The following is a 17,686-nucleotide window of genomic DNA, read 5'->3' as shown; positions in this document are numbered from 1 at the left end:
AGTCCCAGGCAATATTCTGGGGACCTGAGTTTGAATCCCACCATAGCAGCTGGTGGAATTTGAATTCAGAATAATGATGACCATGAATCCTTTGCTGGTTGTCAGAAAAACCCATCTGGTTCACTAATGTCCTTTAGGGAAGGAAACTGCCATCCTTACCTGGTCTGGCCTACATGTGACTCCAGACCCACAATGACGTGATTGATTCATAACTGCCCTCTGGGCAATTAGGAATGGGCAATAAATGCTAGTGTAGCAAGCAATGCCCTCATCTCGTGAATGAATAAAGAAAAAAAACACAGTACAATATTGATAGGTCAGTTGAGATGGGATGGCATGTGGGAATCAGTAGGAAGTTTTTTTGCCCATGTTTGACCTGATGAAAGGAGACAGCATGGAATCCAGAGACAATGTGAATAACTCCCAGGCCGAGTCCCTCCCAATTATATAACAGTGCGCTGGTGCCTCTGCTGCGTTTGTATGCCAGTATTCAAGACATAGCTAGAGATGGTGATGGTGTCGTCTGGGATATTGACTGGAAGCCATGATTCTGTGAGTATGGCTATGACCAGTCTATGAGACGGCTATCCCAAGTGTTGTAAGGAGGATTTTTCAACGTCAACAAGGCAGTTATCATTTTCCAGTGATGTGTCTGGATTTATCCTTTTGAGACTTTTTAGCAATTTAATACAGATGAGTTGCATGCTCGGCCGTTTGAGTGAACAGACAATGTTCAACCACTTCACTAGGGGTCTGGAGTCACATGTAAACCAGACCAGGTAAGGACAGCAGATTCCCTTCCCTAAAGGACATGAGTGAACCAAATGGATCTTTAGAACAATGGTCATTATTAATGTCCCTGCACCTATATTCGTCCTAATGCTCTCACACATATGAGTTCTTTAAGGGTTTATGTGGTGTAGTATGTGAGGGTCTGATGAGAATAGACTTGTACATTAAACAGGATATTATTTATTACATTTCAGCAACTGTTTACATGTTAAAAGAGCAGGTTCTACATGACTACAAAGTCTGTTAAGAGGACCCAGCCATCGTTCTGTCTCCTATGAGATTCTATTTTAACCCCCCACCAAGTCCTCATGCTATCATCACCTTGGGTGGTGTTATTGAACTTAATTAAGTGTCAACACTTTCAGATGCTTTCTGAACCACATGCAGCAGAGATTTCCTGTTACACAAGACAGTCATAAAATATGGAGTATCAATTTTCAAAATGCCATATGATCTTAATACATTGGAGCTTCATGGATTAAAGTGGCTTGAAAAGGGGAGAAACATTCACTTAAAAAGGCCACAGCAAGCTGTTGAGCCAAGCTTTGTGAAATTCATGTGAAACCATCAAAATTATACACCTTTCCATTAGCTCATACATAAAGCCAGGAAGCTTGACATAGGTGTCAGCAGTCTTCAATCATATCAAGCAGGATAGCCTTCAGTCAGGAAGTCCTGCACAGTAAGTCAACAACAGCTTCTGATACCAGTCCAGGGGCTGTACATCGTCAGCTATTTAGTGTAGCCATAGTCAGGCTCCTCTCATTGTAAGGGTTGAAAAGTCAAAAGGCCAGCATCCCACCACCTGTCTTGGCTCTTTTACTCTATTGTTTTCTCCTGGAATGAGAAAAGGGATGGGATTGAGTGAGGTTAGAGTGTCTGACGTAGCTGTAAGTGCTGGTGCAAGAATGGGAAAAGTGATGAATTATCCTGAGTGAGTGAGAAGGCAGTGCAGAGGGCATGGTGGGTTGGTGAGGTTGGAGTGGGTGAGAAATAATGAGGGAAGATGTTGAGAGCTAGAGCATTAGCCTCGGTAGTAAAGATAGAGTGAATGTGAGGGAACAGAACAAAGATGGTGGAACTTACCTTGGTGCAGTGGAGAAGGTCATTGACAATCTTCCTACACTGTTTCAGATGGATGAGACCACACTGATCTGACTGATAAGCAAGTGAAGAGAAGCTGGATAAATACTTAAGGAAAAAAAAGGAATTGAAGGTTCTGTCGATAGAATGTGAAGTAAGGAGGCTCATGTGGAGCGTATACACAGGCGTAGACTAGTTGAGCTAAATGGCCTGATTGTGCATTGTAAAATTCTATGTAATACGCCAGAAGCAGCAATAAAGAAGTGTTTATAATAATGCAAACAGTGTGAATCAAACAGCTACAAAGCAGCTGCTTTATGAACTTCTGGTTAAATTGCACTTTGAAATAAGTGTTTCAGTGCTATATTTAGTCAGCACTAAAATGAAAGGTTATTTATGTCATCCGGGAGTCTCGTATCTAACAGCAGATTGCCAATGACATATATATTCCCATCCAAAGTTGCATTATGGATGCTCAAGAAATTCAGAAGCAATTCATGGTGTAACATTGTCATTGTAAAATGCACCCATGTAGCAAACAAAAATGTTGCTACTAATATCACAGATGCTCAATTCATTTGGTTGTCCTTTCTTCTTTTTCCCAAGTGAGTCTATTCCACAAATAGATACTATTATGGATTCTTGTTCAATTTGCTTCTTATCTCCAACTTAACCCTTCAGTTACTGAAAGTGCTGAAATAAAGTCCCAAAGGTTGGAATGGTCGCACAAAATGGTTATAAAAGGTTGGATCATAAATCATTGGGAAGCTGGTGAGATTGGAAATTCTCTGGTCAGCATTTATGAGTATATCTCAGAATGAGATGTAGTATAATACCTGACTTTAACTTGAAACTTAAAAACTGTAAAGAAGAACTGCAAACTCAATAATGAAAACTGACTGTAAGTAGCAGATAGCTGTCAATCATCTGTAAGTGACTTCCTGAGTAAGTGTTAATTACAGTATGCAGGAATTTCTGCGAGCAAAATGGATTTGTAAAACCATACCTGTTGGTACTCAAAGCAAATTCAAAAGTAGTACATCCTAAATAAAATGCAAATTTGGGAATTTGGTGCACAGGTGGAAAGATGTGATGTTTTTTACCCCCAATACAAAATACAAAAGGAAGTTAGAATATCGTGAGAATTCGACATAAGCCCTGAGTAGAAGCTGTGATGTGGTAAGTTGAACAAATGCAGGGATTACGCAAGCCTGTAGCAATGGCTACATAAAAACAAAATAGTCATATTGAAAATGAAGGTCAGGAAGGATATGGACCAAAAGCAGGAAAGTGGGACGAGTTTTGTTTGGGAACATGGTCGACATGGACTTGTTGGAGCCAAGGGTCTGTTTCCACTTTGTATGACTCTATGACTGTATGGCACAGCAGACAAAACTTATGAATAACCAACAGTCAAGACTAGGCAGTACAAAGATATCAAAAAGACAAAACTAAAGGCTCTGAATCTAATTGCACTGATTACTTATAACAAAGTAAATACATTGATCGAGCACACTGAAGTAAATGAATATGACATGATATCTATTATGGAGACTTGGCAGCAACATGGCATGGATTGGCTCCTGAGTATTGAGGGATGGATGACATTCGAGAAGCATTGCAAGATGGGTAAAGGTGGAGGCTCTGTAAAGCAAGGATTGGTACAATAGTTAGAAATGATGTTAGTTCAGGAGATCAGGAGTAGAATCAGTTTCTATGTGGAAGAGAATCAGTGCTGGGGCCACATTTAATGACCTGGTTGAGTAAAGTGAATGTACTATCACCAAGATTGCAGATGACATAAAAATAAGTGGCAAGGCAAGTGGAGGATGAGACAAAGAGTCTTAATAGAAATGTAGACAGAATAGTGAGTGAGCAAAAATATAGCAGATGAAATATAACGTGAGGTCATATACTTTGGCAGGAAGAATAGAGGAGTTGAATATTATTTAAATGAAAAAAGACTGCAGAAAACTACAGGACAGACTCCCTCATCATGAATCACAAAAAGATAGTCTCTAAGTTCAGCAGGTAATAGGGAAGGCAAATGGAATGTTGGCCTTTATCTCAAAGGGACTGCAATATAAAAGTGGGAGGTTTTGCTAAAATTGTACAAGGCACTAATCACACCACAACTGGAACACCGTGAACAGTTTTGGGCCCCTTATCTTAGGAAAGATATATTGGCACTGGAGGCAGTCCAGAGAATGTTCCCTAGACTAATACCTGGTTAGAGGGACTATGTTACATGAAGACATTGAGAAGATTGAATCCGAACTCATTAGAATATAGAAGAATGAGAGGCAACTTTATTGAAACATACAAGATTTTTGGACGAGCAGTCAGACTCATCTCAAAACTGGAATTCAACTCTTTTTGTCTATATTTGAAAAAATGTTGAAATAGGGTCAGAAGCTGAGTGGTCCTGACAGAGCCCAAACTGAGCATCAGTGAGAAAGTTATTACTAAGCAAGTGCTGCCTGAAAGCATTGTTGATGACCTATTCTATCAGTTCACTGACAATCAAGAGTAGACCGATGGGGTGACAATTGAATGGTTGGATTTGTTCTGCTTTTTGTTTACAGAACACACCTCCTTTTCCATATTGTCTGTAGATGCCAGTGTTGTAACTGTACTGGAACAGCTTGATTAGGGGCATGGCACATTCTGGAGCACATTCTTCAGTACTATTGCTACGGTGTTGTCTGGACCCATATCTGCTGCCTCCAGCTTTACTTGATCTCATGTGGAGTGAATCAGATTTGCTGAAGACTGGCATCTGTGATGCTGGAGTTCTCTGAAGGAGGCTGAGATGGATCATCTGCTCAACACTTCTGGTGGAAGGTTATTGCAAATGCTTCAGCCTTATCTTTTGCACTGATGTGCTGAACTCTCCTATCATTGAGGATGGGGGTATATTTGTGGGGCCTCTTCCTCCTCCAGTGAGTTGTTTAATTGCCCACCGCCATTCACAACTGGATATGATCAAACTGCAATGCTTAGATCTGATCCACTGATTGTGAAAACACCTTGCTCTGTCTATTACTCATTCCTTACACTGGTTGGCGTACAAGTAGTCCCCTTCTTTAGCTTCACCAGGTTGACAACTCAGGTTGCTCCAGGCTTTCCCTCCTGCATTCTTCATTGAACCATGTTGATCCCCTGGCTTGATGCTAATCGTAGAGTGGGGAATTAGCAAGGACATGAGGTTACAGATTGAGTTGGAATATGATTCTGCTGCTGCTCAATGTCCCATGAATATTCAATTGTGAGTTGCTCGACAAGTCCAAAGTCTGTCCCATTTAACACAGTGATCATGCCCCACAACATGACAGAGGGCATTCTCAATTTGAAGTTGTGACTTCATCTCTGGTGAATTTCTGTGCAGTGACCATTCTTACCAATACTGTCATGGGCAGATACATCTCTGGCAGCCAGATTTTTTTAAAAAATTCATTAACAGGATGACAGCATCGCTGCTAGGCAGCATTTATTGCCCATCCCTAATTGCCCAGAGGGCAGTTAAAAGTCAACCACTTTGCTGTGGGTCTGGAGTCACATGTCGGCCAGACCAGGTAAGGATGGAAGTTTCCTTCCCTAAAGGCATGAGTAAATCACATGGGTTTTTTCTGACAATCAACATGGTCATCATTAGACTCTGTAATTCCATATATTTATTGAATTCAAATTCTACATCTGCCATGGCAGGATTCAAACCTGGGTCCCCAGAACACTATCCAAGTCTCTGGAGTCCAGCGATAATACCACCAGGTCATTGCCTTCCCCAGACTGGTGATGATGAGGTTAACTATGTTTTCTCCCCCAGTGCCCCTCACCTGTCACAGACCAGTCTAGCAACCATGTCCTTTAGGTCTTGACCAGTTCAGTCAATCATGGTTCTGGCACTCTTGGTGGTAGACATTGAAATCCCCCATATAGTAAATGTTATTCCCCTGCTTCCATCAGTTCTTCCTCTAAGTTTCCAAGTATTGTTCATTATGGAGGAGTACTGATTCATCATCTGAGGGGGGACAGTGCATGGTAATCAGCAGGAGGTTTCCTTGCCTGTGCTTGACCTGAAGCCATGAGACTTCATGGGGATGAGTCAATGTTGAGAACTCCTAAGGCAACTCGCTTCTGTCTGTATACACCACCAGACTGCCACCTCTGCTGGTTCTGTCCCGCCACTGGAATAGGACTTTTCCCGAGATGGTGAGGTGTCATTTAGGGCCGTTGTCTGTAAGGTATGATTCTGTGAGCGTGATCAGGCTGTTGCTTGACTATTCTGTAAGCCAGCTCTCTCAACTGTGGAACAAGCCCCCAGATGTTAGATAGGAGGACTTTGCAGAGTCGACATGGCCGTTTCTGCCATTGTCATTTCCAGTGCCTTAGTCAATGCCAGCTCAACTTTCAGTTTAAGTGTTTGTCTAGGCTTTTCAGCAGTTGGCACATTTGAATGGTTGGCCATGGCTAGGCCATCTGAAAGGACAATTGAGAATGACCCACAGTAGTGTAGGTCAGACTAGGCCTTTGCTTCCCTAAAGGCTTTAGTAAATCAATGGGCTTTTACAACAATCAACAGTAATATTACAGTAATCATTATACTTTTAATGCCTAATTTTAATGACTTTGAATCCCACAATTGGCTGTGCTGGGATATGAATCTGGGCTCCTGGAACATTACTTGGGTCTCTGGATTAATAGGTCACTGATTATATCACAATGCCATCACCTCCCTGCAGAAATGCTGGAGATCTAAAATAGAAAGGGCTGGAGAAACTCAATAGGTCTGGTCACATCTACAGAGACAGAAACAGAGTTAATGCACTTGAAATGTGATTCTATTTCAGAACTGAATGGTGTTAGAACAGTGGTGTGTTTTGTGTTAGCAAAAATGGGGAGTAGGATCTAGTAGAACAAGTGGTAATGGTTCTTCAACCAAAAGGCAAAAAAGACCTCATCAAATCCTAGGAGGGAAATAGAAAGCAATGGAGATGAAGAAGCAGATTCAAACAAAAATTCCATCTTAGACTCAACCAATGTATCTATAGTGAGGTAATATACCTGACCTCCCCTAAGACCCACTCAAAACAGTCTACTTGCCAAAAGAAATATATGGATTATTAAACAGATAAAAGATAACAAATTTAAAATAAAAAATGCACAAAGGTGCAAGAAAACAGATCCAAGCAAATAAGAATAACATTAAGACAGCAAAACTTTAATAAAAGAGACAAAAAGGAAGTACGAAAAGATATTTATAAATGGTATCAAAATCAATAAAATCAATTACAGTCATGACAGGAATAAAAGGCTAATCAGGAACAAGGTAGGGTTCTTGAAAACTGGTACTGCTGATATTGACAATGAAAATAAGGAAATGATGGCCATATTCAAAAACTACTTTGCTTCAGTTTTTAATCACTGAAGAGGTCAACATTCTGTAGATCCCAAGGAAACCAATATTGAATCAAGGATAGGTTTCCAACAAAGTTAATGTAAGCAAAACAACAGCAAAAAAGAAAACTAAAGTGTGAGTAACCACCAGGACCAGATGGTGTCCATTACAATGTTTTAAAATTTTTTTAAAGCCCCGTGAGTACAAGCTCACATGTCACCAATCAGGAGATGCACATGTGGAGGGAGAGAATCAAAAACAAACAATTCTCAAGGCATGTAGGTGGCACTGCTAATACCTCATCAAAAATACTAGTGCACATCTATAAACATATTACTAGTCATGTGAAGCATTGTGCTGCACTGATCCTCTGTTGAGTCAAGGGTGCTGATGACCATTGATGATCTCACTCATGAAGTAGCCCATGTCTTCCAATACACTATTGTTTCCCCCTTTATAGAGTCATAGATTCATACAGCATGGAACCAGACCCTTCAGTCCAACTCATCCATGCTGACCAAGATTCCCAATATAAACTAGTCCCATTTGCCTGTGTTTGGCCCATATCCATCTAAACCTTTCTGATTCATGTATCTATCCAAATGTCTTTTAAATATTGTAACTGTACCTGCATCTGCCTCTTCCACTGGCAGTTCATTCCACATAGGAACCACCCTCCATGTGAAAAGGTTGCCCCTCAGGTCCCTTTTAAATCTTTCTCCTCTCTTAAAATTATGCCCTCTGGTTCTGAACTCACCCACCCTAGGGAAAAGATCTTTGCTATTCACCCTATCTATGCCCCTCATGATTTTATAAACCTCTATAAGGTCACTCCTCAACCTCCAACGCTCCAATGAAAAAAGTCCCAAATTATCCAGCCTCTCCTTATAACTCAAACTCTCCAGTCACAGCAATATTCTGGTCAATCTTTTCTGAACCCTCTCCAATAATATCCTTCATATTGAGTCTCCTCTCTTCACAATTATTGTCCCTTCTGCACCTCAGCATGCTACGTCCAATTCCTGGAATTGATTTCCTCCACTTCCCTACCACAGCAGTGGCTCTCGACAACCCCATTGACTTTCATTGAGCTGAATCCCACGACCAACTGTGCTCCATCTCGGCCTAACTTGGACAGACAGCCCCATCTGATAAGTGACCACACACCGACTGATCTCTGTGCAACTCCCCAAATTATTTGCTGTGACTTTCCCAATTGCTTGCACTAGACCTTCAGGGCTGACCATGGTCCATTCCCTGAACTGTAGTGATGCAGAACCCCTCACCGACTACCCTAAGTGGCCAATTGATTATGTCCAAGCCCCTGCATTGAAATTGGATGCTGCATTTGACTTACAGTGCAGGAACCCACCCTTCCTACAGGCCGTATCCCTTGAACTGACTGAGGGCTACTGCCTCTAGACTTTAAGGACAACAGAACGAGAACAAAAGAGAAGTATAGCACAGGAACAGGCCCTTCAGCCCTCCAAGCCTGTGCTGATTATTATGCCCTGACTAAATTAAAAAACAAACCTTCTGCCCTTATTCAGTCCATATCCCTCTATTCCCTCCCTATTCCTGTAACCATCCAGGTGCCTCTTAAATGTCACCAAACTGCCTGCTTCCATCACTTCTTCTGGCAGCGCATTCTCGGCTCCTACCACTCTTTGCAAGAAAAACCTTCCTCACATATCTCCCTTAAACTTTTTCCTCTCACCTTGAACCTGAGCCCCCTTGTAATTGAAACTTCAACCCTAGGAAAAAGCCTCTGACTATCCACCCTATCTATGCCCCTCATAATTTTGTAGACCTTTATCAGGCCTCCTCTCAGCCGCTGTCTTTCCAGTGAAGACAATTCTAGTCTTTTTAATCTTTCCTCATAACCAATGCCCTCAAAAGCAGGCAACATCCTGGTGAACCTTCTGTGTACTGTCTCTAAAGTTTCCACATTCTTCTGGCAATGTGGCGACCAAAACTGCACACAATACTCCAAATGCAACCTAACAAGGGATTACATAGCTGCAACATAGTTTGCCAATTCTTGTACTCCATGCCCTGGCCGATGAAGGCAAGCATTCCATGTGCTTTCTTAATCACCTTGGCCACCTGTGTTGCCACTTTTAGGGAACAATGGACCTGTCTGAATATTAATGTTCCTAAGGGTTCTGCCATTTACAGTATAATTCACACCTAAATTTGAGTGTTGCTGGTCTCCATTCTGAAAAACACCCTTCCACCACTACCCTCTGTCTTCTATGACCAAGGTAATTTTGTATCCATCTAGCCAGCCCACCCCGTATCCCATGTGATTTTAGTTTTTGTACCAATTTGCCATGTGGGAATTTATCAAATGTCTTACTAAAGTCCACATAAACTACATCCACAGCCCTTCCCTCATCAATTATCTTTGTCACCTCTTCAAAAAATTTGATCGGGTTAGTGAGATATGACCTTCCCATACAAGACACGGTTATTTTGTTGAAACACATGCAGTGTATTTGCTGCATTCGCTGCTGGTACATGATGCAGGTGTGAAATTGATGTAGTACAGTGCTGTACAGTAGCATGGCTGCCCTTTTGATTGACGAATGCTGACAACCATATCAAGCTGCCTGGCTTTGTGTTTGTGCTAAAAGGCAAGCCAAAACAAAGGTACACTGAGCCATTAAGCTCCGGTTGCATAGGCAGAGCACAAAAAAGGCAAGGCAGGTCAAGGTAAGGCAGAGCAAGGTAAGAAACTGTGAGCATCCAAGTAAACACAAAGTGAGTAAGCCCTGAGATCAAGCAAAGAACCAGAAATGCACCCTGTATGAATACCTAAGATAAGTGCCTGCATGCAAACTACCCTGGCAACAGCATTGCAGTGGAAAGTGTCCATGTGCTCTTAAATGCAACATTGTCATGCAGAACCATATTGTAAGTGGTTTGGCGGTGTGTCATGAGTATGCAGAGCCTCCAGTACATAGAATTACAGAATCTCTACAGTGAGGAAAGGAGCCATTCGGCCCATCGAATCTGCATGACCCTCTGAAGAGCATCCACCCAAATCCTTGTAACCCTGCATTTCCCATGGCTAATCCATCTAGCCTGCTCATCCCTGGACATTATGGACAATTTACCATAGCCAATCCACCCAACCTGCATATCTTTGGACTGTGGGTGTAAATTCATACAGACATGGGGAGAATGTGCAAACTCCACACAGACAGTCGCCAGAGGGTGGAATCAATCCCAGGTCCCTGGCGCTGTGAGGCAGCAGTGATAATCACTGAGCCACTAAGTACATGCCTGATGCCAGTCTCCATGAATAGGTGGTGCAGGTGGTCACTGCCTATGGAGTGTGCCCTGAGATGGTGATGTCTGCTGTCTATGATGGATGGCTGGAGATCCAACCAATGAACTATAGTCACTAGATAACTGCTCTGATTTTTATGTTAGGAATTGTTCCCATCAAGTTTCTGTCCAGCAGTTGGAGAATGGGAAACTGCACATAAATGAGGTGAGATTAGCTAATAATAAGATGTTGGCACATGCCAATGGATGCAAATAGGCCTCTCACTATTCATTAGCGAAATTCACATTTCGCTGTTCATTGGAGAATGGAACATTTTGATCAAGAATCTCTTTACGACCAATCTCACTCAACTTTCCCAACTTTCTTATCAATGCCCAATTCATTCAGAAGCAGGAAGTTTCCACCCTGTCTCTCTGTATTTTTCCCACCGTTTCTCAACCCACACGGATACTGTGAGTGACACCTTGATGTTAGGTTTTTTCCCTTTAAAATCCAAAGCTGTTCTCTTGCCCAATTCCACATGACCTCATCAATTTGGGCATTACTTTATGCACTCATTGACATTAAATCTTTCAAACCCTTAAACCTATACAACAGGACAGGGCAAAAGAACGATATGCATGCATAAATAAACATTTTAATTCTAATTTGTATCAATTCAATTATAGAAATATTTAATACATTATTTGCATTCAACACACGGTAGAAGCAAGATGAAAAATGAGCAACTACATCATTGTTGATTGCTATGCTTAATTAACAAACTGTTGTCATAAATTTACCCAGCTTAACAGAATATTCCTTCCATTTTACAGAAACTAAAGCATATTCAGAAATCAATGCCAACTTGATTGCTTGAAGGGAAAAGTAGCTTTTTAATTGGAGGTCAATATAATAACCTTTGGAGGGGCTACAAAACAGATTTCCCACTTACTTTCACAGCAAGTCAGAAAAGGTCAGGTTCCATCTGGGAGAAGTATATATCCCCAATCACCAACATTCCTTATTCAAATTGAAATACAGTGATACCGTTTTTGAACTATGCTCAATTCTCATCCCTTGCCAATAATCTCAATTAAAACCATTATCCTCTCTTTGTCTAGCTCACAATGAAAGGGATGAGTCCCCCAATGTAGCACTAAAAAACTCAGCTCCAAGAACATTCCTAGAGTCTATTTTTGCTTCTCCCCACTTCCCCAGATGCTGCAATTAGAAGAAAAATCTTTTAATTATTTAGCTGTTTAGCATTGCTTTATCTTGAAACAAATGCACAGAAACATATCCCACTGATCTTGATTCCAAACTATTTAATGTGCTATGATTTCCCTTTGATCTACAGCTGAGTGCTGCAAACAGTATTGCAGGCACATTAACCCTGAAGCTGGAGCCTGGAGTAATTGCAATTTCAGTCAGCAACCAAAGGCGATTAGGTTCAGTCTCCACTCTTCCAGGTTCGATTGCAAATACGAATGAACACAATTGTTTTTTTTTTAGCAGAGAGCAGAGAAGTGCTTAATTTAACATCAATTTGGCAAGACATTAGAATCAGTGATTGGTATATAATTTTATACTCGACAGGTACCTTATTCTAGAATGAAGGTGGATTCCATCTTCATCATCTTGTTTGTAGATGAAACTGTCCATACACTTAATACCAATGCTATTTCTTCTTAAATTCTATCCATAATTAACCTTTAGACAATAGACTTGAAAATAATATTTTGCATCTAAAGCAGCAACATGCTTTGAGAAGTCTCCACTTGACATGCATCCTGTATTTTGAAATGCTTACTATTCTCAAAACTGTTCGTTATAATTTTCCAAATACTTGTGATGGTGGCAGACATTGCTTTATACAGTTTTACAATATCCTCTTTTATTTTTGCAGATATATCATAAAGGAAAGTGCCACCTTTTGAAATTATTACAAATTATTAAGTGACCAGGAAGTCTTCCTAGAATTTATTCTTAATTACAGAAATATTTGCTTGAAACGTAAAATAGATTCTTCTGATTAGCATATGCCCTAGTAAATATTATAAAGTAACGTAGCAAGTTTTTTTTCAGGATCATAAGCTTAAAAATCAGTTTCTTAGATGGCCATTCTAAAGAACAGCCTAACATGGGAACTGAATAGATCTAACGAATCCTACAGCTGTTTTGTGCAATTTAGCTTTGGATGAACTAATTCCTAGTGTTTGCACAATTAAGTCTGGGCTATTTTTGCAGGGTGGGTATGAAAGATCCCATAATGACCATTGGGAGAAAAGTGGAAGAATGTTTTGACCGATACCTGAAACAGATGATCTGGCCATATATTTAATTGAAGTTTGTGACATGTTGCTCTACACTGTTGCACTGTCTGCTGTATTATCTATTACAATAGCGACTATGCTTCAAAACGACTTTAGCTCTGAGCTGCTTTGGAATGTTCTAAAATTGTGGGAAGCACTTTATAAACTCAAGTTCTATTTTTCTTTCTTAATCTATCAACAGAATTGTAAATGTACAACAAAGTGGCTTCCTGGAACTTAGCCTGAACAAGTACCAGTATAAAAATTACATATGTGAAGAATGGGAATAATCCTCACACACTCATCTATCATTCAACATTCCCTGAGTGAAGAGAAAGTTGTGAAGATGAATGGAAGTAAATCCCAGTAGTTTTCCACAGATTAACAGATGCTAAACAGAGGCTGAAGAGTACAGTAAGCGGTAAGCCTCCTGGCAATTCAGGTGAAGGTAAACCTTCCAGGTTATATTGTGGGTAAAACTGCTGATTCCAGGGTTCTGTTATCACTATTGTTATAGTTTCAGACTGGTCACAGGTTGTGTAAACAAGTAATTTTTCAACCTAACTCGCACGATCCCAATATTGGCTTTGCTTATGTCCCCTTATGTCCCACTCACAACTCACTTTCCTACCTAGCTTTGCATCAATTGCAATTGGAGCTATCATACCTTTGGTCTCTTCATCCCAATCATTTACATAAATTGAAATGTTTTGAAGCCCTAGCACTGACCCCTGTGACACGTCACTTATGGCATCCTGCCAGCCTGAAAAAGACCCATTCATTCTCTGCTTCCTGATAACCATGCCAATATGTTACCCCCTACAGCATAAGCTTTTATTTTCTGCAATCAACTTTGATGTGGAACTTTATCAAATGCCTTCAGAAAATGATATATACATCCATTAGTTTCCCCTTTATCTACAGCACAAGTTACTACTTCAAAGGACTCCAAAAAATTAGATAAACATGATTTCTTTATGGCAAAACTAAGTTGGCTCTGCCTGATTACCTCGAATTTATTCAAATATCCTGTTATAACATCAAATCACTCGTAACATTTTCCCAATGACAGACATTAAGCTAACTGGCCTGCATAAGAAACATAAGAAATAGGAGCAAGAGTAGGCCATCCGGCCCATTGAGCCCGCTCCGCTATTTAATAAGATCATGGTTAATCTTTCTGTGGCCTCAGCTCCACTTATGCACATGCTCACCGTAACCCTTAATTCCTTTACTGTTCAAAAATCTATCTTTCTTTGCCTTAAAAGTTTTCAATGAGGTATCTTCAATTGCTTCACTGGGCAGGGAATTCTACAGATACAAAACTCATTGGGTGAAGAAGTTCCTCCTCAACTCTGTCCTAAATCTTCTCCCCCTTATTTTGAGGCTCTGCCCCCAAGTTCTAGTTTTACTTGCCAGTGAAAACAAGTTCCCTGCTTCTATTTTATCTATTCCTCATTCACTTTATGTTTCTGTAAGATCCCCCAATCTTCTAAATTCCATTGAGATTAGTCAGAGTCTACTCAATCTATTCTCATAAGCTAACCCTCTCAACTCCAAAATCAACCTACTGAACCTCCTCTGCAACACCCCTAGTGCCAGTATATCCTTTCTCAGGTAAGCAGACCAAAAGTGTACACAGTACTCCATTTGAGGCCTCACCAGTACCCTACACAGTTGCAGCATAACCTCCTATTTATAAACTCCATCCCTCTAGCAGTGAAGGACAATATTCCATTTGCCTTCTTAATTACCTGCTGCACCTGCAAGCCAATGTTTTGTGATTCATGCACAAGGACACCCATGTCCCTCTGCACAATAGCATGCTGCAATTTTTCACCATTTAAATAATTGTCCATCTTGCTGTGGATGACCTCACATTTAACAACATTACAGGTCATCTGCCATACTCTTGCCCACTCACTTAACCTATCTATAGCCCTCTGCAGACTTTCAGTGTCCTCTGCACACTTTGCTCTACCACACATCTTTGCGTCATCTGCAAACTGCACTTAGTCCCCAACTCTAAATCATCGATATAAATTGGAAACAATTGTGGCCCCAATACTGATCCCTGGTGCATACCACTAGCCACCGATCACCAACCAGAAATATATCCATTTATCCCCACTGTTTGCTTTTTGTTAGTTAACCAATCTTCTATTCATGCTAATATATTACCCATAACACCATTCACATTTATCTTATGCAGCAGCTTTTTGTGCAGTACCTTGTTGAATGACTTCAGAAAATCCAGATCCACCACATCCACCATTTTCGTGTTGTCCACCGCGCTCAAAATGTCGTCAATGAATTCCACTAAATTAGCTAAACATGACCTGCCCTTCATGAACCCATGCTGTGTCTGCCCAATAGGACAATTTCTATCCAAATGTCTCACCACTTCATCCTTGATGAGAGATTCAAGCTTTTTCCCCACTACAGAAGTTACGCTAATGGGCCAATAGTTACCCACATTTTGTCTAACAGTGGCATCACATTTGCTGTTTCCCAATCTCCCAGAACCACCCCAGAGTCCACTGAACTTTGATAAATTAAGACAAAGGCATTTGCTATTTCCCCCGCCATCACTTTTAGCACACTGGGATGCATTCCATCAGAGCAAGGAGACTCGATTACCTTTAAACCCGTTTGCTTGTCCAACAGTACCTCTTTAGTGACAATAATCATTTCCAGGTCCTCACCTGCCGTAGCCACCTTGTCATCAATTATTGACTTTTAATAATCAGTTATTTGTGTCTTCCACTGTGAAAACCAACACAAAATATCTGTTCAAAGCCTTGACTATTTTCTTGTTTCCCATTATTAAATTCCTCTTCTCATCCTGTATAGGACGAATGTTTAACCTTAGCCACGCTTTCTCATTATATATATATTTGTAGCAACTTTTGCTATCTGTTTTCTTTATTCTGAGCTAGTTTAATCTCATAATCTATCTCACCTTTGTCGTTTTTCTCATGACTCTCTGTTGACCTTTAAAGATTTCCCAATCCCATAGTTTTCAACTAATTTTTGCCACTTTGTATTCAATTTGATACCCTCCTTTATTTCATTAGTTATCCATGGCTGATTATCCCTTTCCTTACAGTCTTTCCTCTTCTTTTTCCTGCTCTCTTCCTCCCTCCCTGTTTTAATAGAGGAATGACATGAGCACCTAAATGAATCTTCATTGAACCATGGGTTTTGGGAAATTAAAACCAAAATGTTAACCATTTCACTAGCTACTCATTCTTAAGACCCTAGGAAGAAATCCATCAGGACCTGAGGACCTTCAACTCACCATTCCGACAGTTTATTCAGCATGACATCCCTGGTAATTGTGATTTTCTTGAGGACTTTCCTCCTTTTGAACAGCTATTTCCAGGATGCTACCTGTATTATCTCTAGTGAGGTGTTATAAAGCAGAGGTCGACCACCTCAGCAGCCCCCACCACCACCCCCCTCCCCCCGCCCACCGATTACTTAAACCAAAACACCAAGAGAAGCTCACCTTGCCCTATAATCTGTTAAGAGAAGTGTGAAAAGTGGTATAACCTGCCTCTCACACCCAAGCTGTTATAAAGGAGTGGTTAACTGAAATGAACTCTTTTCACTAATTTGGGGTTACAAAAGCAGAAACTTCTTTGGCTCTCTCTGACAAGGGTACTTGCCAGTAACTGTGAAGTAAGTCTAACTTTGTGATGTAAGTGACATGTCTGACTTTTTCCACACAGTCCTCCAGCTTTGGAATTGGATATGAGTCAGAATTAATCAAGGTGTTCCGATAATCTACTCAGAATCATTGAGTACCATCAGGTTTGGGAACCAACATGACCAGCAAACTCCACTTGCTTTGACTCAGCTCAGCAATGTCTTCTTGGAGCATCACTTCCACTTTCTTCTGTACCTATGCTGCTTTGAGAGGATTAAGCCTGTAGGGGAGTTGTTTTATTGGAACAGCATTCCCTACGTCAGTCTCATGGACAATAGTATTAGTTATTCCCATTCTATTTCTAAATATGTCCTCATAGTGTTGCAACTACCTTTTCAATTTAATTCTCTGTTCCTGGGATACATAGCTCAATATCCTATGCCATGCTTTAAGGACTTCCTCATTATTAAATTTATTCTGAGGCACATCAAAATCGATATCATCTGGATTTGATTCTTTACTCTGAGTGACAGTAATTAATACTTGTTTCTCTGGTTCCCTTTCCCTGTCATGGTATGTTTTCAGCACATTCACATTGCATACCTGATAATTTTCTTCCTATCTGGCATCTTTACCAGATAGTTCACCTGACTTAACTTCTTCTCAATCTGATAGGGATCTCCTACCACTGGTAACAGCAACAATACTATATCCCCACAGGCAAACATATGAATTTTAGATTTATTATCTGCTTCTTGCTTCATTAGATGCAGTGTCACCTCCAAATGTTGTCGAGCTAATTAACCTCAGAGATAGTAGGAACTGCAGATGCTGGAGAATCTGAGATAACAAGGTGTAGAGCTGGATGAACACAGCAGGCCAAGCAGCATCATAGGAGCAGGAAGGCTGATGTTACAGGCCGAGACCCTTCTTCAGAAATGGGGGAGGGGAAGGGGGTTCTGAAATAAATAAGGAGAGAGGGGGAGGCGGTTAGAAGATGGGTAGAGGAGAAGATAAGTGGAGAGGAAACAGACAGGTCAAAGAGGCGGGGATGGAGCCAGTAAAGGTGAGTGTAGGTGGGGAGGTAGGGAGGAGATAGGTCAGTCCAGGGAGGACGGACAGGTCAAGGGGGCGGGATGAGGTTAGTAGGTAGGAAATGGGGGTGCGGCTTG

This window comes from Rhincodon typus, chromosome 1 (assembly GCF_021869965.1).
Source record: "Rhincodon typus isolate 14 chromosome 1, sRhiTyp1.1, whole genome shotgun sequence".
Lineage (NCBI taxonomy): Eukaryota > Metazoa > Chordata > Chondrichthyes > Orectolobiformes > Rhincodontidae > Rhincodon > Rhincodon typus.
The sequence above is the reverse complement of the archived record's forward strand: the minus strand, read 5'-3'. Positions refer to the sequence as shown.